The sequence below is a fragment of the Martes martes genome (genome assembly GCF_963455335.1).
Source record: "Martes martes genome assembly, chromosome: 3".
NCBI classification, from domain to species: Eukaryota; Metazoa; Chordata; class Mammalia; order Carnivora; family Mustelidae; genus Martes; species Martes martes.
Genome location: NC_137890.1, coordinates 82,022,206 through 82,029,847, shown reverse-complemented (window position 1 = coordinate 82,029,847; position 7,642 = coordinate 82,022,206).

Below are 7,642 nucleotides of genomic sequence, written 5' to 3'. Positions count from 1 at the left end.
GCACAAAAAAATGAGATGTCATTTCAGTTTTTTTTTGTTTGTTTGTTTGTTTGTTTTTTGTGTTTTTTTTTTTGCCTCATCATTTTGCTTTTCTATGGAAGGTCTAAAAATACAGGATTTACCTTCTGAGCTCCCCTCAACCAACATCCCTGCTCTGTATCCTGAGTCTGATGTGCCTACATTTTTAAGTTAGGATTTCAGGGGAAGGATACACCTTTCATCAGCAGCACTGGGGAAAGCAGTTTTCATAGCACTTGACAGAACCTGAAAATTACAATTTTGTTAAACTTTCCCACTCCCTGGCCTACCCTATCACTTCTCCTCCATTACTCATTTAGATAAGGACATTCTGCTGCTGATGTCTCTAGGCTGGGGTCTCTGGGACAGGAAGAGGGAGACACAGAGCCACAGTTCTGTGGCATTTTCTCAGGGGTCACTCTGAGAAGCATGAAAGAGATCAGAAGCCATCGTTGTACTTTTTGTGAATAGATTACAATGTACAGTGTGTACTGTATGTGTATATATAAGTGAACTATGTTGGTGTCCTCAAGGTCTTTCATCTCTATTTTCAACCACAATTATCACTGGGCTAATCTCACATCAGTAGTAGCAGTGAACTGGAAACACTTTTCAGGCAGCAACATCATGGGCTTCTTATTTCAGTCTTGACAAGGCAGCTAATGCTTTCTAAACTTCAACTAAGAATAATTTGTCCTCACTCTGTTTCTTGCCAAACTGTCTGAGTGCTCCTGGCTGTGACGGTTGGCAGCTCTCGGTCCTGCCAGAGCCAGCCAGGGAAGGCTTTTATAAATATAACACAAACCTCTAAATGATTTAACTTGAGGTTGAAAGGAGTAACATTTGAACTAGAAGTCTCTTCACAGAAGGAGTCCTGTCTGGAAAAACTCTCATATTACCCATACCTACTCTTACAAAAAGTTGATCCTCAAATATTACAAACATAACTAATTTAAGGAATCCCAGAAATGAGACTCATATATCAAGTTGCTTTGTTAAGTGGTAGACAGAATAAGGCAATAAAGTCCCATATCAAAGGATTGTTTTGTCTTGTTTTGTTTTTTGGAGGGACTACTACACTGACCCACTATGGATGGTCTAAATATGCTTTAGAAATAATAATAGAGTTAACTTTAATTGGTGTGGCACAATAACTCAGGGAAGCATGAAGCTGGATTTGTTGAGTCTGTTTTTGTATTTTGTAATTTTTTCTAAAGATTTTATTTATTTATTATAGAGAAAGCATGAGCAGTGATAGTGGGAGAGAGAAGTAGGCACCCCCATGAGCAGGGAGCCTGATGTGGGTCTCAATCCCAGGACCCTGGGGTCATGACCTGTGCTTAACCATCTGAGCCACCCAGGTGCCCCAAGTCTTTATTTTAACTAACATATGTTTTACTCTGTTAATAAAACTGCAGCTTGTCTTAGAAAATTTGGAATATCCAAGAATAAAAAGAAAATTAAAATCACCCTAAATCTCACTATCTAGTAATATATCTAAGCAAAAGAGTAGTTATTTCCTTGGGGCTTTTCTATACATATGTTTATTTTTAGCCAAATTGAAATATAAAGTTTTCCATTCCACCTTTTTATTTACCACTGAAGATGTGATTTAATGATTGTGCAGTATTCCATATTAATAACACTTTAATCATATCCCCACTGTTGGGTGGTTAATTTGTGTCTGAATACTCATCTTTTTCTAAAAGGCTGAACCTGTCATTAAATCTTGTACTACATCTCTGATTATTTTATACTGATTCCTCCAAATGGAGTGGAGGGTTGAGAGCATTTTTAAGAGTCTTGATACACATTACCAAGTTTACTTTCAGATAAGCGGTATCAGTTTACATTCCTGCCAGCAATAATAAAGTATTTATTTTGCCTGTCATAAAAGATATGAAGGCTCAGTCGACTATAAGAGATTTTTCTTCATTCAGCCACGATGTACGGAGTGGCTGCTGCACAGTGTGAGCATACAGCAGAGAATGAGACAGAATCATGGAGCCAATCCAGTGGAGGGGCAGAAAAAAAACAGAAATGGAGCAAAGGCTTTAAGAGACATAATGAGGCTGAGACAGTAAGCTGTAGGATGGGGAGAGGTGGTGATCCTACTTTAAGTGGGTGGTCAGGAAAGTTCTTTCTGTGGAGGTGAAAGAGAAGAAGCAGTCATTGTCACCAGCAGAGAGAAGAGAATTCCGGGATGACCAACAGTGAGGTGTGGCAGGGACAGGGACAGCAACAGGAAGACTGGGTCATCAGGCAGTTGGAGAAATAAGCAGGAATCATATAGGGTCTCATAGTCCCTGGAAAAGAGGTTGAATTTCATTACAAATACAGGGTCACACTATTGAAGATTATTAATAAAAGCAGTGACTTGCTCCAGTTTACATGTTATGATCGCTTTGACTTCTGTATAGAGGACAGGAAGAGGGGGGCCAGGCAAGAATGGATGCAAGGAGATGAGATAGGCAAGGAAAGCTATGATTTAGACTAGGCCCGTGGTGACAAGTATGAGAACACCTGAATATGAAGCACCTGGCTTCATATTCAGTGAGTGTGTGTGTAACTTTAACTCGATAAACAGACTTCCTTGGAAGAATTTTGTAAGGGAGGTTACCTGTAGATGATCCAAATCAAGCCACTAGAAAGGCCACCAACTTCCCTGGCTGACTCCATGTTTATCAAAATGGGGGAAAGAAGAGATACTAAGGCAAGGATCTTCCTCCCAGGGGACTTCTTAAGTAGAACAAGATATACATTTAAACGCACAGCTATTTGCTTCTGACTCTACATTTATAAAGGAAATAAGTTCTCCACATTCATTCATTCTGCCATCATCACTCTACTTGTGGAGTTTAATGTCACTTAACAGGACAGTAACAACAGCTGATACTTATTAAAAATACCTGTTATGTCTGGGCACTGTGATAAACTCCTAAAAGCATGATCTTATTAATGCTCACAGTGACCAGACCAGTGAATAGTGTCAACCTCACATTACAAATAAAGAAACTGAGATTCAGGTAAGTGACTTGCCCAGCACTGTGGATTTCTTCTGCTCTACTAAGTAGCTCAATTTTAGAATCTGTGAAGTGATGAGAGAATTTGTGCTTCCATGGAAAACACCCTTCAGGTGTTACTAAAGTTATCAAGAACTGAGCAATTCAAAATATTCCTTGTCTATAGATATGTATATGCATCCCATCCCATGAGGGACAGTCCCGCTTCCTCTGGAAAAGCCAGGTTTATTCCTTTTGCACAATCTTCTGACATTCCTTGACTACAAATAAACGTGTGTTTTTTGTCCTTTGAACCGGTTCTAAAAACTAGTTCCCTCATCTATATAATGAGCCAATAAAATCTTTAACATTTGTTCATCCTTTAGTTGTAGAAGAGCCATGATTTTACCCTTTCTTTGAAAAATATCCTTTCACAATGAAAACAGAGAAAGAAAACCGCTTTTTCCTTTCAGGGGCTCTTAGCCTTGATGCAGCTGGTCGTCTACCAACTCCACGTGGGCTAATCTCACCCAGTCAGCTGCCCAAACAAGCACCAGGGCCTGTCTTCCTTTTCCACTTTTGCTTCATTGATGCTGTTTTTTCTGCTTCAGACCAGATCTCTGGGCAGGTTCCTTCCTCCCGTCTGATATACCAGAACTGACTGGGGATTTTATCTTCTTGGTCCAGAGGCTCTAAGATAAAGTTTAATGGAAATTTAAGACAAAGACCTGATTGACTCTAAAGGGATAGAAGCTCCCCTCTACAGAGTTGTTATAAAGATAAATTGAGATACTGTGAAGAAAAGTACTTTGTAAGCCTGAAAGTACAAGAGGTTACCAGAGTTGTTTTTCCTTCTCTGCATTTTATAGTTATTACATGGAATTTCTCCCTCTTGCTTTCATTTTTCAACAAAATCAAGCACCTGCTAGGTAGACAGCAGCCCACTAAACAATGTGAGGAAACTAGGATTGATCAGTGTGGTGCTAGTCTGAGTGGAGCAAATAATACAACAGGAAGGGCATGTTCATATATAAGCTATGGATGGAGAGCAGAGTTTGACGCAGGCAGCAGAGGCACAGTGTGGTAAGCATGCAGGAGACCACCCTCAGCGGGCCCCTGAGCCTTCAGGAGGTGGGCTTCAATGGCAGAAATGAGGGAAAGCATCACAGTGAGGGAAAGGAAGGAGTAGGGGCAAGAGATGTGTCCCAGTGGGTCACAGTGTGTCCCAGAAGCCAGCTCCCTTGAAGGTAGGTTTTAAGCTGCCTGGGTGTAGTAACTGGAGGGTGAAGAGACACATACCTTCTGGACCCTGTGAGTCTGGGTGTAGTATTCCGCCTGATCACAACCCCGGGGCTGCAATATCTATGACCAAACCCCCAAGAGACAGAAATAAGACTGCCTGAGACTAAAACTCAAATGAACATATCCACGGCCAAAGCAGAGATGGCAGAATTACCTTAAATAAGAAGGCCCATGTTAAAGACTGTCAGTCAGAAAGAAGCTGTGATGACAGAGACAAAGAAAAGGAACGCTAAAGCCTGGTAGATATGTCCACTCGTGCCTGTCAAGGGGAAGGAGCCTGGTTCCACTGCGACACGTGATGGCATCCCTGGCAGGTCTAGTCCTAACCTGGGGACAGGCATGTCAGGCCCACATCAGGTCACAGAGCCACATCTGCTTCCTCTATTTTTTTTTTTTAAGATTTTATTTATGTATTTGACAGACAAAGATCACAAGTAGGCAGAGAAGCAGGCAGAGAGAGAGGGGGAAGCAGGCTCCCCACTGAGCAGAAAGCCCGATGCGGGGCTCGATCCCAGGACCCTGAGATCATGCCCCGAGCCGAAGGCAGAGACCTAACCCACTGAGCCACCCAGGCGCCCCTGTTTCCTCTAATTCAATACTCACCTGTTGACTTTCTGACTTCTGATGCAAACAGAGGAGGAAGGCCTGGCTGGTGAAGATGAAGAACTCATGCCCTATACTATCACTTCATGATGTAAATTCATTAAACCAGCACTTGGTTTATATACTTGAGCCTCAGTATACTCACCATCAATCATGGTGGAATGAGACCCTAAACTCATCCACTCCCCAGAGAAGTCTAAAGGGTTTTTGCCCCTGACAGGTCTCTGATCATTCCCTTTAATGTCTAGGGTAGGAAAGCTGGTCCTAGAGAAGAGTGGAAGGTAAGTCAGGTAGGCAGACTGTGGAGCTCTTGAGTGCCTAGCTCAAGAGTCAGGACTTCATTCAACAAGCAATGAAGGATGAAGAAGGCCAAGCTCTTGGGGGTCATCAGTATTAAACAAGCCCATATGTGTAAAGCACTTAGAAGAGTTCCTAATACCTACTATCAGTTCAAATGGTATTGGTTATCCTCATCAAAACTTCACATGTCCTTATTGGTCTACAAGGCCCTATGCAGTGTGCCTTCAACCTCTACGTTGTGAGCTGTTCATACAGGCCTTGATCTGGCCCCATCAGGATGCCAAGTGGTCACCCAGCTTGGGACCTTTGTGCTACCTGCTCACTCTACTGGAAATGTCTTCTCCCAAACACCCCAAGGCTTCTTTCCCTCCCACCCTTTTGAGATCTGCCTGATGACAATAAACACCCCAACGCTCCTTCACCCCAACACTCCTCTCCCTTTTCCATGCTTCATTTTTCTCCATAGCAATCCTCAGCATCTGATATGTTCCATGTTTTACATGCTGATCTGTTTGATTGCCTATCTTCCCATGGACAAGACCTGGGATGTAAGCTCCTAGAGGGCTGCAACTTTGGTCTCCTTGGATTGCTGCTAAGGCCTAGAAGAGTGGCTGGCACATAGTACATGCTCAATAAATATTTGACAAATGGATGATTGGAGGAGCTTGGAACTGACTATAAACAAGGGAATAAGTCAAGAAAACAGGCTTAGAAACATAAGCATGAAAAGACTTATACTCAGAAGATAGGGAAAAAGGAGGGGGATTCAGAAAGGGGATTGGTCATAGTGGAAAAGCATCCTGGGCTACCGAGTCAGATAGAGCTAGTGTAGAAACTGTCTGCCATTTATTACATTACTGTGGCATTCTCTGGGTCTTCATTTGTCATCTCTAGAATAGGGATAATTATACCTGCCTCATGGGGCACAATACCTATGAGGCCCTCCATATCTTTCAGTTTCTGTTCCTCCTGTTTTCACTTTATAGTCACCATATGTAGATCTATCTTTTCATTAACAATCACATACATATGGGGTACTTGGGTGGTTCAGTTGGTTAAGTGTCTGCCTTTGGCTCAGGTTATGATCCCGGGGTCTGGGGCTGAGCCCCATGTTGGGCTCCCTGCTTTTCTGAGAGCCTGCTTCTCCCTCTCCCTCTGCCTTCCTGCTCCCCTGCTTGTGTTCTCTCTCTCTCTCTGTCAAATAAAATCTTTTAAAAAAACACTCACATACATATATAATTTTAATAAAGGGGGACATTATACTTTTTATATTTTTCTTTTTCTCATCTTAACCATTTTTTTTAAAGATTTTATTTATTTATTTGACAGAGAGGGGGAGAGAGGGATCACAAGTATGCAGAGAGGCAGGCAGAGCGGGAGGGGGAAGCAGGCTCCCCGCTGAGCAGAGAGCCCAATGCGGGGCTTGATCCCAGGATCCTGAGACAATGACCTGGGCTGAGGGCAGAGGCTTAACCCACTGAGCCACCCAGATGCCCCTTAACCATTTTTTTAAGTATAGTTGACACACAATGGTACATAGTTTCAGGTGTACAACTTATTGATTTGACAAGTTTATTCACTATGCTATGTTCACCACAAGTAGAGCTCCCTTTTGCCTCATTACATAATTACTACATCATTGACCATATTCCTATGACTTACTCATTCCATAACTGGAGGCCTGTATCTCCCACTCTCCTTCACTCATTTTGCCCAACCCACTTCCCCCCTCCCCTCTGGCAACCATCAGTTTGTTCTCTGTATTTATAGTTCTGATTCTGCTTTTTGTTTATTCATTTTTTAGATTCCATTTATGAGTGGATACATGGATGGTATTTGTCTTTCTCAGTCTGACTTACTTCACTTAGCATAATACCCATGTGGTCTCATATGGCAAGATCTCATCATTTTTATGTCTGTGTAATATTCATTGCATATATATACACACCATATTTTCCTTATCCATTTGTCTATTGATACTTAGGTTGCTTCCATGTCTTGGCTATTGTAAGTAATGCTGCAATAAACACAGGGGAGTGTTTATCTTTTTGAATTAGTGTTTTCATTTTCCCTGGGTACACAGTAATGAAATTATTGGATCATATGGCATTTCTGTCTTTAATTTTGTTAGTAACCTCCATACTGTTTTCTATAGTGGCTACACCAATTCACATTCCAATAGTGCACAAGATTTCCTTTTTTTCCACATCCTCACCAATACTTATTGTTTCAAGTGATTTTATTTTAACCATTATAATAGGCATAAGGTGATATCTCATTGTGGTTTTGATTTCCATTTCCCCGATAATAAGTGATGCTGAGCATCCTTTCATGTATCTGTTAGCCATCTGTAAGTGTTCTCTTTGGAAAAATGTCTACTCAGGTCTTCTGCCCTTTTTTAATCTGATTGTTTGGGG